Below are 26,006 nucleotides of genomic sequence, written 5' to 3'. Positions count from 1 at the left end.
TGTCATTGTGATATACAGGTGCTGGTCATATAATTAGAATATCATCAAAAAGTTAATTTATTTCAATAATTCCATTCAAAAGATGAAACTTGTATATTATATTAATTCATTACCCATAGACTGATATATTTCAAATGTTTATTTATTTTAATTTAGATAACTATAACTGACAACTAATTAAAACCCCAAATTCAGTATCTCAGAAAATTAAAACATTACCTAAGGCCAATACAAAGAAAGGATTTTTAGAAATCTTGGCTATGAACATGAAAAATAAGAGCATGTACAGCACGCAATATGTTGTTGGGGCTCTTTGTGCCTGAAACACTTCTAATTATACGGCCTGCATCTGTAAAAAAAGAAATAGTTTTATATATTGTGTATATCTCCCTTACCCAACCCTAACTTTAAACCCCCTCATGGTGACTACAGACAGGCCCCAACAATATAAAAATGTCAGGTTTGACTACTTTTGGTGGGAACATTTGGTCCACAATGTAGCATAAACAAATGATTGAATTATCCGGAATCTATCCTAGATCTTACCTTCCATTTACATCTGGAAGAGAATTTCAGTATATTCTATCTGCACAACACATTGGCTGCACTTGCATCGTAGGAGAAAAATGTGTGCGATTTTTGAATCCATGTTTGATAAGCTCCTATCTCAACAAGCCTCTTCTTTTGTGGCTGGTTTTGTTGTTCTGGACCACCATGTCAACCATGATTAAATTCTGAAAAACGTCTGAACATTTACAGTAAATAACAGAAGTTGCCCCAGGGGGATCATAGTACAACACTAAAGTATAATTGTTCCGAACACAACTAATGCAAATTCATCTGAAAGGCAGGCCAGATAGCCTATTTTAGTATGTTAATACTGTGTTTGTTAACCTGGATGATCTGGGGTTTTTTGTTTAGTTTTTTTATGACTGTTGTTCATGAGTCCCTTGTTTGTTCTGAATACTTAAACTGAGCTCTGTTCTTCAGTATCTGTTTTGCTTGCATGAACTTTCCAAATAAATGAATGGGTGAACATCATATACAAAAAGTAACCAGGTGTTAATTTGCTCTAAAGCATTGTTTATCAAATCCTCCTGCATATTAATGTTGTTTTGAAGTAATTGAAGAACTATGCTTTATTAATTGAAACTCTGTAAATTAGTATAAAAAGAAATTAATTTCTTTTGGAAACTGCAGTGATACGCACTTATGCAGAACCTGATTTTGCTGAGTTTGACATGTAACTTAATCTTTGTTGACCCTGAAACGAAATTGTGATTAGCCGATTAGATTTGAAGAATCTTTAGTTTTTATGAAGTTTAGACTTACAATCAGTGTTTAGTGCTATGGTGCCAGCCGGCTGGACATACAGATCATTTTAACCTTTCTAAGAATTGTTAGTCATTAACATAAATACAGTTTCACTTCAGCAGGTGTGAGAAAAAAAGAGGAAGAAAGAGAGACCTGAATACACAGATGATCTCAAATAGATCTAATTTTGACATTCTGAAAATTCCTTAGAGTGTACTTAGTCAAATGAAACACACGCCCAACATATTTTCATATACCAGCAATGCAAAATGACTTTCAAATATATAGATATTGAAATAATTGTTTTATTGCTAAAATATTAGCACATTATAAGCAGCATCATTTTAGATAGACCACAAAATGTAACTAAATAAGTTTTTAAGAAAATTTGAGTTTGGCTTGTAACGAAAGTGGATTTTGACTGTGTTAATGAGCATAAGGATGTTGTTACAGTAAATCAGACTACAGATTGAACAATGTTTAAATAAATAGTATACATTACACAGCATGGCAATTTGTTTTGAACTGTCTGTAATTCATCAAGCTAGTTTGCACATGGCTTGTTCAGTTTAATAACAGTTAACTATTATTTTAAAAAGAAATGTCCTGGAGTGCTCAACAAGTTGCAGCTGTTGAATGTGAGTTGCGCATCTGAGCTAGTGGATCCCCAGAGATTAAATATTTAAATACATCAACCGAAAAAAAACTGAAATGCGATGGTTAACAGATTGAGGAAGTACTCCAGCTTTTCTAGGAACGTGTAATTAATTTAAAACAAACAGAAAAAAATAATTTATAAAAATACAGATTTTTATGATCTGATGGAGATATGACACACTCAAGCTTTACTTTATTCATCTTTTTAATTAGGCAATTCTTCTAAAATATACAGATTTTTGCCCTCATGCTTTTAGATAAGCAGCAAACACATCAAGACTGAGGTCATGACTATATGTCAGCTCATATTCTCAGTTTTATATGTCCTGACATTGCACCTCAAATATGATAGTAACATGAAAATGCAAGTTAATATTCTTTGTAGTAAGAGGCTGATATAATATTTGAAGAAATTAAATCTACATGATTTGACAAAGACATCTTTATTGATGATGAGTGAGTACATATTTGTCAGTGTCTTCAGGAATGTGTAAAATATGTAAAATATGTAGTTTTAGCATCTTAATGAGTCTATAAGTTTATCAAACAAACTTACAGAAAGACAGGAACATACAGAGTAAGAGAGATAGCTATAGAGACATGGCTATTTCCATTTTTGATTGAAAAAAATACATTTAGACTGACATTTAAATAAAGTCACAAAAAATAGGAAACCTTGAAGTCTTCACAAGTTCTTTTAAAAAATAATCACTGCTTCACCTGGGAAGAAATGCATCTATAGTTAAAACATATTAAAGATACAATACAATCTAAATTGAAGCATGTTTATAACTGCAACAATACGCATAATACAGTCAAGTAAAAGAGTGCTTGTTTAATATTTGTATTACCTTGAAGAAGCTGAGTACAGCGCTGTAGGTCAGAGAAAAGAGGAAGAGGAAGATGAATGAAGTGGCAGTGGACCAGAGACTTCTGAACTCATCCTCATCAAGAACATCTTTATTGCAGTCCAGAGCAAAGCCGTTCTCTGGCTCAGGTGGTTCCTCTGAAAACACATATGTATAGTAAGTACATCCCATGACACATATTTGAGAACGTAAATCAAGCATCCTGAATTTAAAGTCCAGTATTATTTAGTGATATATAAACACCTGAGCACATAATAGCTTTATGTCCTACATACATAGACACCTAAAGTATTCACTGAAGAGACAAACATACACTATATTATAGTCCTGTCTTTTAGACACTGTGGGTGCTCTTGAACATACAGTTTATAAAGTATATAAAGGTATATTATTACATTTATGGTATGCTTAGCAAGTACTATACTATTTTTTTAACTTGGCATTGAATACTGACATACTAATCCAAGTGCACATAAAAACATATCCTATATAACATATGCATGTTTTATTGATTAAAAGCTCAATAATTCCACCTGACCTTGATATTTACCTTTAGAATTAAATAAATGTCTTTACTAGAGACAGAGACAAAAAAAGACAAAAACGGAAGAAGAAGAAAAAAACAGGAGCAGAAAGTGAAGCACAGAAAGTTTCTGATTAGGAAAACCACATGAAAGCTGGACTAAATCATGCAAACACAAATATTTATTGCTCGTAAAACAACACAAAATGCCATGTTATATTAAAGAGGAAAGATAAGACTAACAGCAATACAGTAGGCACATAACAAAACACGAACAAGTTATATGATAATGTTCTGGCAATAATGACTTGCATGCACATGTAAGTAAATATCAAATTAAACAAACAGTACTGAGTGTAATCTGACTTTGATGTTTGACCCATGCAGTAAAGTGATACAGACGTCCAGACAAACATATGCACGAAAAACAACACACAAAGATACATAATCAACATAATAAGTGAGCAACAGGACAAAAGCAATGAAACACGTAAGAACAAATAAAGAGCTTGAACATTAGTCACATGATAATTCTTGCCCTTTACTTTTGCTTGATGCCTTTTGTAATAGAAGTCCTCTATTGTTCATTCTGCCGTGAATGACTGCACAGGTAACGGTGGCGTTGATGCTCTTATACTCATCTGGTGTTATTGTTAGGATGCTGAGGACAGAAATGGAGCCCTTTTTCTTGATGGGAGCACTGGTTGTGCCCTCTCCGTGAAGCTTATCCCCCAGTTTCCACATGATATAGACATCACCAAGTTTAGGGCTGGTGACCTCACACACATGAGAGACATGATCTGTGTCAGTAGGATCAGGGTTGTAAACGTAAATACTGGGTGTTCCATCTGAATTGGAAGAAAGGGATAAAGGTTTATTAAACAAACAGAAAATTGCATAATATTACACAGCAATAGTGAATCGAGACGAAAGCATTTTGAAAGGTCTTGCAGGCAAAAAAAATATTTACAACCTTTTAGATTTTATAACTGCACATAATAATATTTTACATTCACTTACCTCCTTTATTAAAACTGATCTCCTTCTTGGTTTCTTTATTATTTTTGTCACGGATGGTGCAAGTGACTTTCTCACCCTTAAACCATTTATCTGTATCAACAGTGACATTGTATTTTCTTGTAGACGATGAACTGTAAGTAGAAACAACTTTTTGTTTCTCAACATTCACTGCACATGACATATCTGCTATATCTCCAGAAAAAAACGGCTTCAGCTTCCAGGACAACTTTATCATTTATAAATATGTCTGTCGGAACTGGTGGTTTCAGTGTGAGTGTAATTGGGGCTGATGATGGGTCTGATGGTGGGGCCGGTGGTGGGGCCGGTGGTGGGGCTGATGATGGGTCTGATGGTGGGGCCGAAGATGGGGCTGATGGTGAGGTAAAACATAAAAGAAAAAGGAGAGAGGAGAGTGTTAAATGTTGTTATTGTTATTAGCTGTTATTGTTGTTGTTGTTATTATTTACTTTATATGGAAAGAAGAAATAAAAATAATAATAACAAATTAAATGTAACTTACCTTTTTGGAGCAAGAGAAGATGCTTTCGCGCCTTGAGAATTTGACGCTTCGCATTGGTAAGGTTTTTTGGGATCCCAATCGCTTTTTCTCACGCGCAGATGGCTGATTTTGGTATAGTCTCCGTCTCTCCCGAACGCCGGATACTGCACGACATCACTCAACGATTTCTTATCAAAATCCGTCCATTTGAAAGAAAGAGAGTCCGCGGGTGAGAAACCACTCGCCATGCAGCCGATGGTGATAAACCCGTCTGAATCAGGAGAGCACTGGGACATGGCGAAGATCGACTTTGGCGGAGACGGTTGAGCTGTGGAGACAGTGCATCGTTCTCAGACTAAATCTATATGCCTACAATGAGCTCACTTGCATAAATTCATTCAGTCTTTCAGTAGGTAGACCTACTTACACATGACCTATTAGACTAGGCTGCATGTCAAATGAATGAGTGGAAGGATACATCGATAAAATAATCACACGAATAAATCTGAAATAAATCGATTATAAAATTTTACATAAACGTCAAATAAAACAAAACGGTGCGATTTACTATTTTTACGCAAGAAGACGTAACTGAGGAGCCTGTGGAAGACTCCCGCGGCTGGTAACTTTGCAGATCCTATTAAATCTTGTGCCGCACACAAGCTAGGGCTAGGCTTAGCACGTACTTGACGTCAATTCTAAATATTGACTGAACTTTTTTTCCCGGTCTAGCAAAACCTATTTTACAGTTTTAGACGCAGGATGCTCGACTGACCCAATAAAAGTATTCTGACGAGCCAATAAAACACAAAATCTTGAGAATTAAGTGAAACTATTTATTTTTCGTCGACGCTATATGCTAATAAATAAAGCGTTAGCCTGTTCATTTAAACAAATGTAGCCTATTACTGGAAAATGCGACTGCATCGATTAGGCTGCTTTGCAGTTGTTTTAAAACGAATCCTTACACATAACCTATAAATGACACGTGTAAGTTAAAACAAACATATAGCCTAACACTTTAATACAGGAACCAATTTTCACTATTAAAATAAAGCGTGACCCAAACGAGCAGACGGTAACCTTACATTATTGTAACACAATGAACTTTGTAATAATTTGAAAATGAATAATTATTTGTAATTATTCATTAGCTTAAATATCGGCTGGTATGGACCTACGTCGGTGTTTTGCTTGTTTAGATTTGAATTTGAATTATGAAATTGTTTTTTCTTAGTAATAGCGGACGTTTATTATTGTAAAATATAATCAGGAATCGCCATAGCAGTGCAAAAAGTTAAAACGCATGAAACACGTTGCAGTCTGGTTACTATTTAGTCACATTTCGCTGTTTTCAGCTTCTAATATTCACATTTTAACACTACTTGGTTTTTGTTAGTTTTCTAGCACAACAAAACATTGTAAAATGATGTAGCCCTTATCTTTAACATTTTCTAATGAAATAATCATTTGACAACAATCAAAAGAACTCTTAAGACTGTAAATACTGCAAATAAAATGACATATACATGTGACATTTTGTCTTATTTTACGATACAACTGTCCTTACATTTAATAAAGTGATCTTACTGTTTGTTACGGTGACCTTGGTGCCGCTTCCCCAGTAGTCGAAAGCCCAGGTACACAATATTATTTTAATGCTACAGCGCAGTACAGAAATGTTTTTCACAAATGCTTAGGATTAAATGCCACGTGTCTGATTTGTTGTTTTATCCGAATACGTGGACGCATCAAATTATGTAAAATGCAGTTATTCATAATTAATGCGAATCTTTGTGTTTCTAGCAAAACTCAGAAACATACCCCGACTTTATTGGCCCTAATCGTAGAGTAAATAACCATTTAAATGTTGATTAAATATAAAAAACTTTCTGACAACTTAGCCGATCTGTCACAATTGTTTGCACTTATATCAGATTTAGTTTAAAGTGTTTTTCTTACCTGATGTGACAGTGACCATGGTTCCTTTCCCCCAGTAGTCAAAAGCATCGTCACAATGACAGTTTCACCCACAGATATTGTACAAAATCGTATTACGGGTCATTTTTATTTATTATCCTACGCCACAAAATCGACTATTTATCATTTTTATTATAATTCATTCTTGCAAAACGGACAAGCGGTCTGTATATTTTTCCTATTATTCTATATTCTATATTATGAAATATTAAATATTTCTTACCAGATGTGACTGTGACCGAGGTGCCTTTCCCCCAGTAGTCAAAGGCAGCGTAGTCACAGTGATATTTTTAATTTCTTCAATGCACAAAAACTAACGATTTTTAAAATATCAGCAAACCCAGCTACAGTCCTTTTTGTTTTATGATTAAATGCAACATTGTTCGTGATGGTTTTTTTTCTTTGCATTTTAAAACAAGTGGACTAAAAATATTCTTCTACTACACGTTTTTTGTTCTTTCTTCTTGTAGTTTGGCTTTAACTAAACAATAATTTACGTTACAGTCATCGATAAGAGCCATAATATGACCCTAATAGTACATTTAGGTTTCGCCATATAGACCTAGATTAATCAAAGCGACTATTTTTGAGAGTTTTAGTGCGCACGTTCTTTAGGTTTTATTCGATATAGTTTACGATTACCGACGACCTTTCCACTATTAGCTCGGTCAAAAATTATGAATATTATTATTCCGTGGCAAGACCACTTACCTGATCTTCAAAATTGTATAAAAATGGAATAACAGTAAATAGCAACAACATCTTACCTGAGGTAACGGTGACTTTGGTTCCTTTCCCCCAGTAGTCAAAGTAGACATCACAGTGACTGGTGCCTATGAGTTACTAACCAAAAACCCAAACTTCATCAAACTTCAAATTCAAAGTCATTTCTTATTCTACCTTCCTTTTAAATGGATTTAGTAAAAACTTGCCTGCCTTTCTAGTATGTCAGAAACTGGATTTGAACAAAAGATATAGCACTAATGCACTAAAAAGACCATCAGACAGCTGCAGCTCATCCAGAACGTTGCTGCAGGATCCTGACTCGAACCAGAAAATCAGAGCACATCACACCAGTCCTCAGGTCCTTACACTGGCTTCCAGTGACATTTAGAATTGATTTTAAAGCACTTTTACTCATTTATAAATCACTCAATGGACTAGGACCTAAATACATTGCAGATATGATCACTATTTATACACCTAACAGACCACTCAGATCACTAGGATCAAGTCAGTTAGAAATACCAAAGGTTCACACCAAACAAGGAGAATCTGCTTTTAGTTATTATGCTGCTCGCATCTGGAACCAGCTTCCTGAAGAGATCAGATGTGCTGAAACATTAGTCACTTTTAAATCCAGACTCAAAACTCATCTGTTTAGTTGTGCATTTACAGAATGAGCACTGTGCTGAGTCCGAACTGTTTGCTTCTTTTATTTTAAACTGTTTTAAATCAATCTCTTTTGCTTTAAATTCAATTTATCTTAAATCAGTGTTTTTATTTTATTTTAATTTCTTTTATTGTTATTTAAATCTTGTAATTATTTTATTTCTCTCTTGTAAAGCACTTTGAATTACTACGGTGTATGAAATGTGCTATATAAATAAACTTGCCTTGCCTTGTCTAATGTTTGTTGCTATTCAAAATACACTGATATTAAAACGTGAAACCATTTTTAGGCTAAACCTTTCATTCATCTGCCCCTACTAATAATTAAAACTCTGAGACATTTAGCTTTTACATAATTATCATACATTCATTAATTCATTGCGGTCTACAAACACAAGAAATTGTCATTTTGAGTAGTCTTCAAAATATAAAATGCTTTTATTTAAAGAGAGACTGAATGTAACAAAAGGGCTTCAGACAACAGGTAAGAAAAGATGTTAGCTTAATTACAACACTGAGCAGCTGTGATTGAAGCTGGAGAAGTTTCAGTTAAGTGAAAACTTTAACTGATAGTTTCCCGGAGAAGATCTTGCAGTAATTTATCTTTGCAGGTTATCGTGTAATGAACTGGACTGAGAGACAGAGGTAAAGTAAAATTGTAAAGATTTTTATTGACAGATGAAATTAGCAAAATGAAGCCTGGCTAATCCATGACAATAAACCCTTAAAATCTTCTGTAACAAAATAGACTGGGACACAGAGAAGTAAAATAGTAAAGATGTTTACTGACATAGATGAGGTTGGCAGAATGAAGATGATTGATGACAGGTGAGTAAAGAATCTTTGCTCAGTTGGAAATGGCAATGGCTTGGTTTGACTTTTCGTCTTGACAGGAGCTTATATCAGGACCGGGAGCACACACCACAGACTGGAACCGAGAACTGGAGGAGAAGACGAGAGGCAAATATCAATAGACTTAGATTCAATGGATCTTCAGCAGTAGTCCACCTCATGTAGCAATGAGACCAAACACTGAGGGAACTGGGGTTGATGATGGTGGTGATGAGGACGATGTGCAGGTGTGACAGATTAGTACTCTGGTGATTAGGAACATTGTGGTTGGCTGGTTGAAGAGCATGGCAGAACAGTAACAGTCTGGATAGCACCCACCACACCACACCAAGACACTGGATATACTTAGAGGACTGGCTAGGAACACAGTTTTGTGCTTTGTACTTGATCTTGATTGGTTGATTGTATGAGTGCTCCGCACCTGCTAAGTCTGGCCAATCAATGACACTAAAATTGTAAACAAGAACATCAATTTTACTTTTAGCAACACCTTGTAGGAGCAAACAACAAACATGTTTTTATCATGGGAAATCCTCTTAACAGCTCAAAGCATCCTACAACATAGATATCTGTGTCTTCAAAACGTTGTTTAATTGTGAATATGAGACTGGGCTGATGAAAGATTGCTGTATGAGATGCAGGTGATGCTTGCTCAGTGCAGTCTCTCTCATAACATTCTACATAATACAATAAGTTGTTCACTTCAGTGAAGAAGCCCAATATTCCTTTGTTAGTTTTGAAGTAGTCTGTAGACTGATGGCTGAAGGTCTGGAATCGATGGCAGCGTTGTTTAGTCAAGGTCTGTCCATGAGAACGTTTGACAGACATGTCAGCCAATCACAGTATGTTACATTCAGCATGACGTTTTGGGAGTGTGGAAATGTCACCACAATTACAGACATATTTAACGGATCCTATGCCGCAAATGTTAAATATTTTGGCTTTCTTATTTCACAAGGGGGCTTGTAGTCAGCGCAACATTGTTTTCAGGTGATGTTAAAGAACATGATGCATGTTAGATCATTTTTCAGACTCAGACCTTTGAGTCTTGTTCAGCAAAATAAATGAATATGAGTCACTTTGTTCATTTCTTTCATTTTTGTCAGGGGTTGGCAGTGGCCTGTTGTGTTTGTCTTGTGTTTTGTTGTCCTGGAGCACATGGCCTTTTGACAGCTTGCCATGTGCTTTGCTGTTAACTCCTCCCCTCTTGTTAACCCTAATCGTTTCACACTCCTGCACACCATTTCTGTTAATTATCCTCCCTACTTAATCTCCTTGTTTTCTGTCCTTTGTCAGTCCGTTGTTTGATGTTGGAGCATCCTGACGATGAACCTTAGTTTACTAGTTTGATCAAGTTTTTGTTTGTCCAGTCTTAGTCCTGTTTTTAGTCTAGTTAGTACTGTTTTTGCCTTGTCTTTTTGTTTGTTAGTTTCTCGTTTTCCCCTTTTCTGGCCCCAGCTCATCTTTTCCCTGGCTCAGGACTCTCCTCTCACTGACGACCTTTGGTGCCAGTACCTGTCTCGGCCCTCTAGCGGGCGGATGCTGGACGTGGCTACAGATTGAGGCTCCCCACTTACCGCTTTGACTGGCCACATTTTCACGCCCCACCGGTTGGGTCTGGTTCACCCTTCATCCCATCCATGGTGTCTGTTTGATGAGCCATCCTTCACCTCCTCTACAGCTGGGATTGTGGCTGAAGATGACTGCCAGTGATTTCACCCTTTTGGACTATTACATGATAACCCTTGTTTGTCAAAAAAATTAACTTTTCTTCTGCAATTGGGTCTGCTCGTCTGTCCTGACAATTTTAGCAAAACATAATTATAAAGATATGTGTCACTTCCCTAACGTATCTATTCATTTGAGTTGTTCGTTCATCATGTGACATCCGCATAAGCTTTAATGATTGCAGTATGAGCTGGAAATAGAATCGATTAGTTAACCTCTCCAGCCTTTCGTTCTTTTGTCACGTCATGTGACAGAGAAAGTTGAATAGAAAAAGTTCATTTATAACCTTCTTTACCCAACATCCAAGTTTTTAAATTAGATCTTGATTTTTATCTCTAAAAACTGTAATTAGCAGCATTTTTCTGTAAAATTCCATGAAATATCTGGATAGATCTTTTACAGTTTATTTTAATAGAATGGGAACTGTTAACCTACATAAACTTTTTTGTTTTTTTTTAAACAGTATTTTACAGTTAAAATAACAAATTTTTTTGGAGTGTACCAGTGAGTTAAGGCAACATACCACGGGGGTCCCATGGGGGAACTGATGGGAGTTCCAGAAGAGCTACTGGCTTTATGCGCCCAAAGCATGTCCCTGATGGTTACACTCATATGATATCGCTCATGTATAAGCTATGTTTTTGCATGTGCGCTACTGCTATTAATAATTCTGAAAAAGATAAAGTTCATTTGACATTTCTGGAACTCTCTCTCTCTCTCTCTGTTCTATAATTAAGTTGGGTCTACTGATAATTTTATATTAACCTCAACTGAATCAAGTCATAATTTTGTTTTGTTAATTTCTGCATTAATTTTGAGTGTTTATTAAACACCAAATGTCAGAGAGCATCTCGAGAAGAAAAGCACAGAGTTATTTTAACAGTTCAGTCAAGAGCTCAGAGGTTTGATTCTGACAGTATCACAAGGAAACACCTGTATTTCTGGTTAGAAGCATCTGTCCGTTCTGTTAAAAATTCCTCGAACTCATATACCACAGAACAAAGATAAAGCAACATGATTTTAGATTATAAATAAAATAATCTCCTGATTTACTGTAACTAAACCTGTTAAGGTTTAGGTGAAACTGTTGTTTAATGATGACATTATTAGGGAAGGATGTATTAAAATGCACACACCAAATAATATTCACAACAAGCAGGTCATGGTCACAGTGTATAAAAAAGTGAATCTTCACATCCGGCTTCCCCATTGTTGTGCATTAATGAATTATTATACATTGTAAAGCCCTTATTTGACTTTTGTGCATGTTTGCAAGATATAAAACTGCAAAATGGTTGAATGTGATGGCAGTGTAGTTAATATGGACATGTAATAAAAACAGATTTTAATTGTCTATTTTTGATTATTATTTCATTGTGTAAAGTCAAATAGAAAATTATTATCTATTTGATTGCACATGGTAGATTCACCAATCATTAATTTACTAACGCTTTTAAAGCTTTTTGTAATGGGTTAAAATGTGCCCCAGTTAGAAGCAAAGAGATCTCCTCGATAAAAAAATTGTATGTAACATTTCAAATAAAAGAATGAATGAATAAATACTGAAAGTAAATAAATAATAATGCCTTAGAATTATAAGGTTCTATTGCATTTGAGCAGTTTTGAGATATTGAGTTCTATACACCTGTGTAGATAGAACCCTTTTGTTTTCTAAACTAAAGGCCAAAATATACACAGCTTAAAAATAAATATTGCATAATGTAAATATGTCATAGGATAAGAATATGAGAATAAGAATAATTCCCAAGGTGAAGAAATATCAACAGATTTTTGAGAATAAAAAAATATGCTGCCTTACCAAAAAAAAGCCACTGTTTGAATTTAAACAAGCAAATACTTAAGATTTTAGGAATTAATTATTTCTGTAGTGATTAATGTGTTTTTGGCTACACACTGTAACAGTTCTCTGTGTGTAGCTTTTTATTTCTCAGACAACAATGTTGGAAGACGTACAGGATGACAATGACAAGATTAATAAACTCAGACTGTGAGTGATTTGCATGAGAAATTATTTTTATATGTGAATTAGGCACCATTTAATCACGTAATTTAAACATGTATCGAAAATAAAAGGTAACATGGCTAAATTGTTGAAATAAAGTGAGCATACCCTTTAAAAGAATCACATCTGATTAACACAAAATACTTCTATGTAAACTACAAGAATGAGACAAATGATGTGGAACCAGCGGTCAGAATTCAGCTGATTCATTCAACAACAACAAAAAGGTCTGTGTTTTCTAGGGGTTTATGAAGTGAAATGTTTCACTGTGGCCACCCCATGCACAGTGATACATGCTTCCTCAAATAAGCTACTCCTTGTGCTTTACACACAGCAGCATTTCCTTCTGCTTCAAGATCATCTAAAGAATATTTTAGCTTTAAAATGTCATAGTTTTTGACACTAAAGTGTGTCTGTTTCTGCATGATGTGTCTAATAGTGTAATTAAGAATATATTTCAGTTTTTAGATTTTGACTGAAACTGTTGTTTGACAGGAAATATGATGAAATATTAGAAAAATATGCATTAAAATTCACACAATAAATGCCATCTATTTACTACATGAGGAAAATTGCACAAAATTGTCCCAGTGTTGTCAGCTTTCATCCCAAAACATTGTTTTACATTAATGTAATTTAATACACAATATAAAGCCCTTACTACACAGGTTTCAAAGGTTTGATATTCCCAGATAATAACCGGTAAAACTAATAACACAGGCTCATCCTGGGAAATTTTTTTTCTAATAAAACATTAATAAAACATTAAAACTCAATTTAGTATCATGAGTAACCTACAGTTACTTCATTCATTATGTCATCCTGGTATCGTGGACTTTTTTGTAGACTACAATGCATTATATGATCACTAGCAAACAGGTAAGATTCTGAAAACCTTTTGTCTTAAATCACTATCTCGTATCACCATCATTTTTTTCTATGGTGAAATTCTGTGTAAGACAAATTTGTGTCTCCCTTACATGTCTGTCTAGTTTGAACTTGATCTTCCTAGCAACGGCTTCTTCACCGAGGCTTTGCTTTCAAATATTTCAACTCGTATCAACGTTTTATGAATAATTATTTACTTTTGTGTCAAGAACGACAATAATGCTACTAAGTCTGTTGGGTTTTATTTTGTGATAACACCCTCCTGGATGTACACTATCTTACTTATTTTACTCTTTGTAAAATAGGTAAAAGAAACCTGCCATTTCAAATAAAACAGAGACAATTTCTTCAAAAAAACATATTCATCTGCACTTTCAAAGACCTCACCTGGATTTTACAATAAATTTACAGTAAATGTAATTAAGTTTCTGTTTTAAAGAGCTTGAGCATTCAAAGTGACAGATGACAGAACTGCACTCTATACTTAGAATACACTAATATAGTTAGTTTATAATTATTTTTCTTGGTGTAAACAAGCCTTAGTTACTTCACTGGATGGCCAATTTCAAATGCTGTATCTGTATTTATACACATTTTTCCACACAGTTCTATTGCATTTATATTTAATTAAAAAATTTTCCACTCTGTATTTTGTATTTTTATTTTAAATACTTTTTGGCGTATTTGTGCCCATCTCTGATGGCTACAGATGAGAACAATAATAAATCTGTTGAGACATAATAAATCTGTTACTAATTACAGCTGCAGTGTAGCGATCATTCATTTACAGATCTTTCTGACCTTTTTGTAATGGGTTGAAATACTGTGCCCCACCCCCCGTATACACAGACAGACAGTCCATAACAAAAACAAAGACCCTGGTATCAGAGCACGTTTGATTTATTTTTGTATTTTTAATCAGTGATTTCCAGATCACTACATTTCCATACTGATCTCTTTGTGACACTATTTAGTGATACGCCTAAAAAAATAATAATAATATAAAAATAATAACAACTAAAACATACGCACATAAAAAAAAATATTCTAAACCTGACTAATATTCTGCTCTATAAATGTCTGTTGAGAACAGCTTTAAAAAAATCAGCTTTAGTGTTTTTGACTGACTCAAAAAAGCATGCAAAGTCTATATGAAATTCAGCATGGTCATCAAAATTGTTTGATTTGATCACATTATCAAAAATTGTTCAAATACGCTGCCTGGCCAAGGAAAACTCATAGCTTGGGATTAAAAGCAAATAATTTAAGATTTAATTTAATTTGGCATGTTGTATGTATTCATGCAGGATGACAGTGACAAGATTCCTCAGGTTTAAACTGTGAAAAAGTGATTCAAGGAGCATGAGAAATGATATTCATCCATGAACCGGTCACCATAGAGTCCCAGTCTTAACCCTGTTGAAAGCCGCTGGATGTGCTGGAGTAGAAAAATATGAAAAAATGAATCATAATCAAAAATAAAGGTTTACAGTGACTGAATTGTGTTAGGATATATGAATGTTCTCTAACATGCACATTAAACACATACTTTGTATTTAATTAGAATCTGATTAACACAAAATAGTTATATTTAAACTGTATGAATGAGATGGAAAAGCATATGTGCAAACAAATCATGCAGAACCAGCAGCCAGAGTCAAGGTGATTAAATGTAGATGTTTTATAGAGGTTTATTATCATGAAGTGAAACGATTTACTGTTGCATTGTTGCAAAATATTGCTATTTTACTTTTGTGTGTAAGATATAAAAGCTGCAAAATGGCTACAGATGAATGGCATTTTGTTTCATAATCTAAAACAATAAATACAGAATTTAATCAGCTCAGTTTGATTATTTCACCATATTAATTTTTAAGGTGAGAAATTATGATATAGAAAATATATTTATGCTGCACATAATAGAATCACTATTGTGATTATTAATTTACAGATGCCTGACCTTTTTGTAATGGGTTGAAATACTGTGTCCCCATAATACACCGACAGACAGTCCATAACAAAAACAGACCCTGTTATCAGAGCACGCACATTATTATGACTTATTTTGTCAGAGGAGGGCTGTTTTAACAACTTTTAATGCTTAAATTTTTATTTGAGTTTTACTGCTTTTAACAGACTGAAAAAACTGCTCTATTTAAAATGCTAAAACATTTACAATCAACTTACATACATTAATGTTTAAGAAAATAAACTTAAACAGCTTTAATCTCTAACGGGCAAAATAATAATATATACAAACAGGTAGGTAGGCAGGTAGGCAGAACAGAAACCACGTAGGGACCTCGACGATCGGACAAACTGAATACGAACACACAGGACTAAATACACAAGGAAACTGACTAAATTAACAAGGAACAGGTGAAAACAATTATACAATTAACACGAACTAAAGGCAGGGCACACAGAGCACGTGGCACGAGACAAAAACAATAAACAAAGAGTCCAAAGACGTGACATTGTTTGAGATGCGTATTCCATAACGGCTAAGCGAAATTCAACACGGTTTAAACCAATATACAGGTGCATCTCAGTAAATTAGAATGTTGTGGAAAAGAGAATTTATTTCAATAATTCAACTCATTGTGAAACTTGCTGTATTAAAAAAATTAAATGCACACTGACTGAAATAGTTTAAGTCTTTGGTTCTTTAAATTGTGAAGATTTTTTCTATTTACTATCTCAACAAATTAGAATATGGTGACATGCCGATCAGCTAATCAACTTAAAACACCTGCAGAGGTTTCCTGACCTTTCAAAATGGTCTCTCAGTTTGGTTCACTATACTCTACACAATCATGGGGAAAACTGCTGATCCGACAATCAGAAGACAATCACTGACAGCCTTCAAAAGGAGGTTATGCCACAAACATTCATTGTCAAAGAAGCTGGCTGTTCACAGAGTGCTGTATCCAAGCATGTTAACAGAAAGTTGAGTGGAAGGAAAAGTGTGGAAGAAAAAGGTGCACAACCAACCGAGAGAACAACAGCCTTATGAGGATTGTGAAGCTAAATCGATTCAAGAATTTTAGTAAACTTCACAAGGAATGGACTGAGACTGAGGTCAAATCATCAGGAGCCACCACACACAGACGTGTCAAGGAATTCAGGTACATTCCTCTTGTTATGGACTGTCACTCCTGAACCACAGACAGCGTCAGAGGCGTCTTACCTGGGCTAAGGAGAAGAAGAACTGGACTGCTTCCTAGTAGTCCAAAGTCCTCTTTTCAGATGAGAGCAAGTTTTGTATTATATTTGGAAACCAAGGTTCTTGAGTCTGGAGGAAGGGTGGAGAAGCTCATAGCTTATCAATAACATGTGACTGAATCAATAACTCGTGTTGTTACTATACAAATAACATCGCTTTTCAATTGTAGTAATGCAGACAATCAGCTACAACCTTATTTTCCTGGGGAAAACTGATTTTAGATTTTTTATACATTTTTATTAATATTAATAAATATTCAATAACTTCACTGTAACACACTGTTCTGTCACCAAATTCAGTTCACGCATCACTGCAGTGGTGCTCAGTGATACCAGGAAAGTGATACCATTTGGTACTTTTGTGTAGCATCCATTCATTCATTTAAGTTTGCTTTAAATTGCAGATGTTTTTTTTTTATTATTATTTGTTTTATTTTTACATTGAGCAGTTACTACAAATTGATTATTAATTGAATGTGTTACCAAATGATATTTATTTGATATATCTTTTTTCACAATAACAGTTATATTTAAATGTTATTGTATGTTGATGGCATGACTGTAAACAATATAAAGATTGCAATAAACAGTTTTGAAGAAAAATCTGCTAGAGAAAAAATATAAAAATAACCATAATGCTACAAGCTACATTATGATAGAAGCAAAGTTTTCGACTGTGTTGACATATTTTTATAAGTACAGTTTAACTGTATTATTTGTGTCCCCTTCAGAAATTACTAGTGAGAAATTATAGTTTGTTGTTCATCACTAATGCTAAAATAAATTTACATCCATGCATGTACAGTAAAAAAAACATACTTTCCAAAAAGCCAACAATTCATTCATCCTCAGTCTGTGTGCATTGAATTTATTTAACACACAAGTTTTACAATTTGAGTTGAGTTACTGAAATAAATGAACTTTTCCATGACATTCTAATTTATTGTTCATTTACTGTATGATCATGTTGAAAGAAATAGTTCTGCCTGGCCAAAGTCACTGTTTGTATTTAAAAGCAAATGCTTACGATTTTAGGACTGCAATATTTTTTCCTGTAATTACTGGCATGTTGTTTGTTTGGCAGAAGTTCTCTTAACCCTGATACAGCGTGTATCTTTTTATTTCTCAGACAACCATGGTTTGATTCTCCCAATGCCAGTGATAACTTAGAGCATGCAATATTCAAACTCTTATTAAACTATGCATATTGTGAACCCAGACAAATGAGGTGGAACCAGGGTGCTACTGAGCAGAAATATCCATGTTTTTTTGGGGTTTATAAAGTAAAAAGTTTGACTGTGGCTATTCCATCCACGATGATGCATGCTTCACATGTGACAGACTTTACAAACAGCAGCACATTTTCTTTCTGCTGCGGGTTCTTTTAAAAGCATAGACTTTAAATGCACGGTTTAGCCTTGTAATGTCTTTTAAACTACAAATGATAGTGATCCGAAGTGATAGTGATCACTAGTGATCACAATGAAGTGATCCGAGCAACAACAAATACACGACAATGTATTTCATAATTCATAGACTGATAGATTGGGATTTTTTTTCAACGTTCTTTCAAATTTAAATGTTAATATAAGCACAGTCAACTATAGCCTAGCAGATTCTTTATTAATCATACGAGGAACGAACATTTACTGAATTCTATTGAACATTTCGGGCCTATATTTAATAATAGGGTTATTAATCGATGTGCTCCTTTTGATTCGTGGACTAGATATTTCGTTTAGTCTCGGGTCTCACAGTGTTTATGTTCAGGTGTAAATCAGCGTGGTTGTAGTTATCACAGTAGTGTGAAGTCAGACAATAACTGTGCTACGCTATAGTGTTTATAAAGTTGAGTACGAGAAAAGTTTCAGACTTACTGTTACTGCTAAGATGATTCAAGCAACAATTAATCCCACATGCAGAAAAAAATAATATGGAGATTTAATTATGGAGCTTCAAAATAATAAAGGGGGGGATATATGCCGAAGATCGTACTTACAAAGATTCATTTCTACCGAACTTTTCCACGAACCGTTCACACTTTATTGACTTGGCTTAATATCCCTGAATGTCATGAAACGTTCGTTTTGAAGATTTAAAAAAAGTTTAAGTATCAAAATCGCATCAAAGGTGAATTAATAAACTATCGGAGAAGACGGAGCAGTGGATAGGCTACGCGCTGCCTTTTAGCTCCGCCTACTGGCGCGTCGCGGTACTGGAGTAGCCTGCTTAGAATTAAAATCACTAAAATCTACATTGTGATATGTATCGTCTCTTGACAACGGCAGCTGTCAACATAAATCTGCAGGTAACGGACTCATTCATTTCAAAGTTTTGTCGTTTGTCGTTAGCTTTGAATATCCATCTCGGTATCGTCGCTTCCTATACGCAGAATGAGCAATCTGCATAGGGCACCAACTCCCAGGGGGGCGCCATCCCAGTTACTCAAAACAAAGCAAAAACGTCTATGTTAATAATATATACATATGTATAAATACAAAATGTAAACACGAACATACATGTATTATAGGCTAAATGTATATTTGTATAAATATATATAAATGTATATTATAAAAATGTAGGCTTTTTTTTTATGATGAACGCAATGCCATATATGCACACGTGGCACGCATTCCCGCCTCATGTTAAGCGCAACCCTGCACAAAGAAAAAAACAAACAAAACACAAATAAACCCAGAAATTTCAGGTAATACCTTCTTAATCCTTTTGAAATTTTTTAACTCCAACAACGAAGCATGAGGGTTAATATTCCAGTTTCCGTTATCTAAAATGTATCAAAAACAACGAGGCAATATATGGTATATGGTTTAATTATGTTTTAATTGAATTGCACTGTTCGGATATATATAATGTAATACAAAATAAACAACTTAGCTACATTATTACAAATGCCTACAAAGGGCACCAAAGACCTGATAATTGATGTTATTGATCAAATCTTTCTTTAATATTGACCAGAGATTTAATTCCGATATCTATTTTATTATTATTTTTAATTTTGCAAACTGTTTGCGATACAAATGCTACAGCCTATTTAATTTCTTCAACATCACATACATTTATGGGACATCACAACCCTTACCAAAATTCACCGTTGTTTTATCATAGGATTTTTATCTATTCTGCTTATGGCACCCAGCCCTGATCCATCTTTCCATGCACTATCCTATAGGGAGCATATTCTAGACATTTATATGTATAGAGCAATGAATAAATAATTCTGTCATAACTAAAGAGACACAAATTGATAAACACACACAATACATGATGTCTCATATATATGTCACGCCCACCGGTTGCCCCCTCCTGGCTCTGCTGCAGTTGCTGGCTAGGCGACAGGTGACATTAATTCCTCATCAGTTTTGCCGGAGAGGGGAAGAGGATACAAAAGGTCCAAGAGGTAGACAATGAAAGGTTGTTGTTTGTTTTCTGATGCTGTTCTTCCTTTACTTAACACCCATACCCATGTTTAATGATTTAATTTCAATATTTTAAGAAGAGAGTGGATTTTAAAAAAGGTTAGAGTCATGGAATTAAAATATTTTGAAAGGCCAATGTTTTGTGTAATTATATGAATTGAGACAATCATGAGACAATCATGTAATATTTCTCTCTCTCTCTCTCTCTCTCTCTCTCTCTATATATATATATATATAAAAAATGACATTAACACCTGGAGCCTGGTGGAGCTGGTGGACTGACGGACCACGGTGGAGAGGAGGGAGCTAGTAGCCTAGGGGGAGCCGACGGGTCCATGAGCCGAGGTGGAGCCCGGGACTCAGAGGTGGGACGGCGAAGTGAGGGATCCTCCACCCACGACGGCGATGGAGACCGGCAGACCCGTGGCGAGCACCAGCTGGTGAGCTGAGGGTGAGCGCAGGGGCTGCTGGGATCAATCGACGGTGTATAGTATAGGCAGGAGGGTGGGAAAATGTGCTCTGGAGGGAGCGCACGAGGCGCGGGCAATGGAGGGAGTTTTTGGGGATCCGGCAGCCCCAGGTGGACAATCAGCTCACCCTCAGCCGTGGTGCAGTGGGCGGAGCTCTACTCCGCGCTCTCCTTGCAGTCGGCTGTCTCCACTGTGGCGAGCTCTGTTGCCGGCTCACGCACCTGGTCTGACGTAATCGGCTCGGGTCCTGTGACGCTCCACGGCTCTGTCGCTCTCTCTGGCGATGGGTCTGTGGTCGCGCTCGACTCCGCGCCTGTGTTAGCGGTGGGCTCAGGCTGGGGCTCCACCATGCAGTGAAGTGCTGGGCTGGGCTCTGGATCCTGAGTGGGGCTGGTGTCGTTGTCCTCCAGCGCAACAGTCATCGACGAATTGCATGACACCAGCACCCACTCGACTTAAGCGGCGATGCTCTCTCGAGGACCGCTCCCGGACAGCTGCGCCTGACTGGAGATGTTTAGTCCACGGAAATAAATTCCGCACAGAAAGCTGTCCGGGTAACGGGAGTCGTTAGCGAGGTGGAGGAATAGCTCGGTATACTCCTCGAGAGAGCAATCCCCCTGCTCCAGCAGGAGGATGAGGAAGTTTGGGTCTTGATACGGGGAAAACATTATCAAAATAAAAGAAAAATAAACGCTGCTATACTTTTATTGGTACTTTTGTATGGTCCGATCTTCTGTCACGAGTGTGGTAGGCAGGAGAGCACGCAACTTGTATAAAGGTAACAAAAAGGCTTTATTCTCCTCAGAGATGAAAATAAACTATATAATTACAGGCAGGCAGGCAGACAGGACAATATCACACGTAAATACGGACGAAATCGGACACACAGAACTGAAAACACAAGACTTAAATACACTGGGTAAATGACTACATTAACTATACACAGTTGAAGACAATTAACTAAAAGTAGGTTGAACGGAACACATGGCACATGACACAAACAATAACAAAGTCCATAGAACGTGACACAAATGTGATATTGATTTTATACAACAGTTAAATGAACTATGAGTTAATATCAAGAAACACATCCAAACACAGCACTTGTTTTGTGTCTCTGAACAGTGAATGAATCAACCATTTAAATAATTTAGTTGCAATGACTCATTTATTTTATTTCATTTTACTTTTTAAATAATTTCCAATATCAGTTTTTAAATGTTTCCTTATGAATATGTAAATGCCCATGCTGCATTAACAAGTGAATATACATGTAAATGCCGTAAACTTTGGCAAAGATTATACTCATTTTAGATATCAAAAACTTTAGTAGTCAGCTGTCCATGACAGTCCCTAAGATATCAGCACAATAACATTAGTGTCTAATTTTATCTATAAAATCATATTTTAGTCAATATGCAGGTCCCTAGTACATAAAATTATTTTCAATGGTTGCTTTGTCACGTCCAGTGTAGACAGCCTCAAGATGATGGATTATTCTCTGTTTTTTTTTTTTTTTTTTTTTTGCCTAGCGGAAGTTGTGTATAGCCGGTAACACCTTACTAGTACTCTTTTCCCTTCAGAACCACATTAATCCTTCGTGGCATAGATTCAACAAGGTACTGGAAACATTCCTCAGAGATGTTGGTCCATATTGCCATGATAGCATCACGCAGTTGCTGCAGATTTGTCAGCTCAGAAATCGAGACTAGGCAACATTTTTCCAATCTTCTGTTGTCCAATTTTGGTGAGCCTGTGCGAATTGTAGACTTAGTTTCCTATTCTTAACTGACAGGAGTGGCACCCGGTGTGGTCTTCTGCTGCTGTAGCCCATCCACCTCAAGGTTTGTGCATTTATTAGAGTTGTAATAAGTTGCTATTTAGAGTTGCCTTTCTATCAGCTCGGACCAGTCTAGCCATTCTCCTCTGACCTCTGGCATCAACAAGGCATTTGCACCCACATTTGCACCCACAGAACTGCCGCTCACTGAATATTTTTTTTTTTCAGACCATTCATTATAAACTTGTGTGAAAATCTACACTAAAACACTACCAGTCATAATATTTTTTATGTTTTGCAAAGAATTTTCTCCCGCACACCACTGGTAACGAGTTATGTGCGTACTCAACCCACGAGAGTTGTTGACACCAGGAAGCGGGATTCTGCGCCACCAAACATCGCAAACACCCTTCCAGATCCTGGTTAGCCCGCTCAGTCTGGCCGTTGCTCTGAGGATGGAAACCAGAAGACAGACTAACGCTCGCCCCAGCAAACGACAAAACTCTTTCCAAAATTTGATACAAACTGGGGTCCCTGTCGGAAACCACGCCCATCGGGAGGCCATGAATGCGAAGACGTGATCAACGACAGTAACCGCTGTCTCCTTAGCAAATGGTAATTTAGGTAAGGGGATGAAATGAGCCGCTTTCGAGAACGGTCCACTACGGTCAAAACAACCGTATTGCACAGGGAGGTGGGAGGGCCGTGATGCAAAATCTAGCGCGATGTGGGACCAGGGTCTCAAAGGGACAGACAGCGGTTGAAGTAATCCTCTGGGGTCGATTGGAAGTCTTACCACGAGCGCAGACTGAACAGGCCAAAACAAAATCCCGAATGTCCCGAGCCATGGCGGGCCACCAGAATCGTTGGTTAACTAGGAAACCTAGTACGTCCAATTCCTGGATGGCAAGCCACATTGGAACAATGACCCCACCGATAACGCCGGACCTTAACCCCTCAGGCACGAATAACCGGTTCGGTGGGCACCCGGACGGAGGCGTTACCCCTTCTAAGGCTGTGCGAACCTTCGATTCGATCTCCCAAGTGAGTGTAGAAACAATGAGTTTCTCAGGTAGTATGCACTCAGGAGACAACAGGCGTTCTGAAAAATCAAAGATACGGGACAGCGCATCGGGTTTGATGTTTTTGGACCCCGGGCGGTATGACAGAGAGAAATCAAAACGAGCGAAAAACAGTGCCCACCGAGCCTGCCTGGAGTTGAGGCGTTTAGCGGATCTGATGTACTCTAAGTTCTTATGATCGGTCCAGACGATGAAAGGTACCCCCGACCCTTCTAACCAATGACGCCATTCCTCCAAAGCAAGCTTAACCGCCAACAACTCTCTGTTATCAATGTCATAATTGCGTTCAGCAGGGGATAATCGATGGGAGAAAAACGCGCAGGGGTGCATCTTGTCATCCGAGGAAGCCTGCTGGGACAGCACCGCACCTACCCCCACCTCTGAGGCGTCGACCTCCACAACAAACTGACGTGTGGGATCAGGGGCAGTCAGAATGGGAGCCGAAACACAGCGGCGCTTTAGTTTGGCAAATGCAGCCTCAGCTGCATTGGACCACCTGAACGCCGTCTTGGTGGAGGTCAAGGCCGTCAGAGGAGCGGCTAGTTGGCTGAAATTACGAATAAAACGTCGGTAGAAATTGGCAAACCCCAGAAACCTCTGCAGGGCCTTACGGGAATCAGGGGTTGGCCAATTCACCACAGCCTTGATCTTGTCGGGGTCCATGTGAATTCCCTCGGCCGAGACGATGTACCCCAAAAAGGGAACTGACTGTGCATGGAAAGCGCACTTATCCGCCTTGACAAAAAGCCCATTCTCCAACAGCCTCTGGAGCACTCGCCTGACATGCTGCACATGTTCCTGGAGAGATGAAGAAAAAATCAATATGTCATCCAGGTAGACATATATGAACTGATCTACCATGTCTCTCAGCACATCATTGACGAGTGCTTGGAAAACTGCGGGGGAATTAGACAGCCCAAACGGCATGACCAGATACTCAAAATGCCCCCTTGGGGTATTAAAGGCTGTTTTCCACTCATCCCCCTCCCTTATGCGGACCAAATGGTAGGCGTTACGCAAATCTAATTTGGTGAAAATGGATGCTCCCTGCAACCTCTCGAATGCTGAAGACATTAACGGCAAAGGATAGGTGTTCTTTACCGTGATGTTATTCAAGCCTCGGTAATCAATACAAGGTCGCAGAGAGCCATCCTTCTTCGCGACAAAAAAAATCCTGCCCCCGCTGGAGAAGAAGAAGGGCAAATGATCCCGGCTGCTAGAGAATCAGAAATATATTTCTCCATGGCCTCCCTTTCAGGAACTGAAAGTGAGTATAACCTGCCCTTAGGCGGAGACGTATCTATCGCACAGTCATAGGGACGATGTGGAGGAAGAGAACCAGCCCTGGACTTACTGAACACTTTCTTCAGGTCGAGGTACTCCTTGGGCACGTTTGACAGATTCACCGTCTCATCCTGAAATGAAACACAAGACACAGGAGAACAAGCAGACACAAGACAAGAGGCATAACAGTTCTCGCTCCACGCAGTAATTGAACTCTGGCCCCAATTGACCCTAGGGTTATGCCGAACAAGCCAGGGATGGCCTAGCACCACAGGGATGAGAGGTGAATCAGTCAATAAAAATTTAATTGTCTCTGTATGATTTCCAGATGTGACAAACGTAACAGATATAGTGGCGTGAGTGATGTCAGGAAGGGCTTGTCCATTGAGGGCACTGACAGAGATCTTGTGACATAGAGAGACAGTGGGAATGTGAAGTTGACGAGCAAGAGTTCGGTCCAAGAGGTTACTTTCAGCCCCCGAGTCCAGCATGGCTGAACAGTCATGTCTTCCGTCAGCCCACTGTAGTCTTACCGGGAGGAGGGTGGTGGTTGAGGATTTGTTCAGTGATACTCCACCCGACAGTAACCTCAATTCTACCGCCGGGCTTGTGCTTACCGGGCAATCCACCAAAAAATGGCCTGATGCCCCACAGTACATGCAAAGTCCGTTGGCTCTACGACGATCTCTCTCTTCCCGGGAAAGCCGAGCTCTACCAACCTGCATGGGTTCGGTGTCAGATGAGTGACTGACCATGCGTCCAGAGTCAACAGGAGAAATTTCAGTAACTGGTGGTAATAGCTGACGACATGCTCGCTGGTCGCGTTGCTGTAATCGAGAATCCACACGGAGAGCAAGATCAATCAGTCCATCCAAGCTGTTGGGTAACTCCAAGGTAAATATCTCTCTCTGGATCCGGTCAGCCAACCCATGCAGGAACATGTCCCACCGCGCCTCCTCGTTCCATTTGCACTCAGCCGA

General features: G+C 37.5%; 1 pseudogene; it reads right to left on the bottom strand.

The window, feature by feature from the left end:
• Positions 1-2,163: 2,163 nt before the first annotated feature.
• Positions 2,164-6,925, bottom strand: LOC122341301 (annotated as a pseudogene).
• Between the last annotated feature and the right edge of the window lie 19,081 nt (positions 6,926-26,006).

Source organism: Puntigrus tetrazona, chromosome 3, assembly GCF_018831695.1.
Source record: "Puntigrus tetrazona isolate hp1 chromosome 3, ASM1883169v1, whole genome shotgun sequence".
NCBI classification, from domain to species: Eukaryota; Metazoa; Chordata; class Actinopteri; order Cypriniformes; family Cyprinidae; genus Puntigrus; species Puntigrus tetrazona.
The sequence above is the reverse complement of the archived record's forward strand: the minus strand, read 5'-3'. Positions and strand labels throughout refer to the sequence as shown.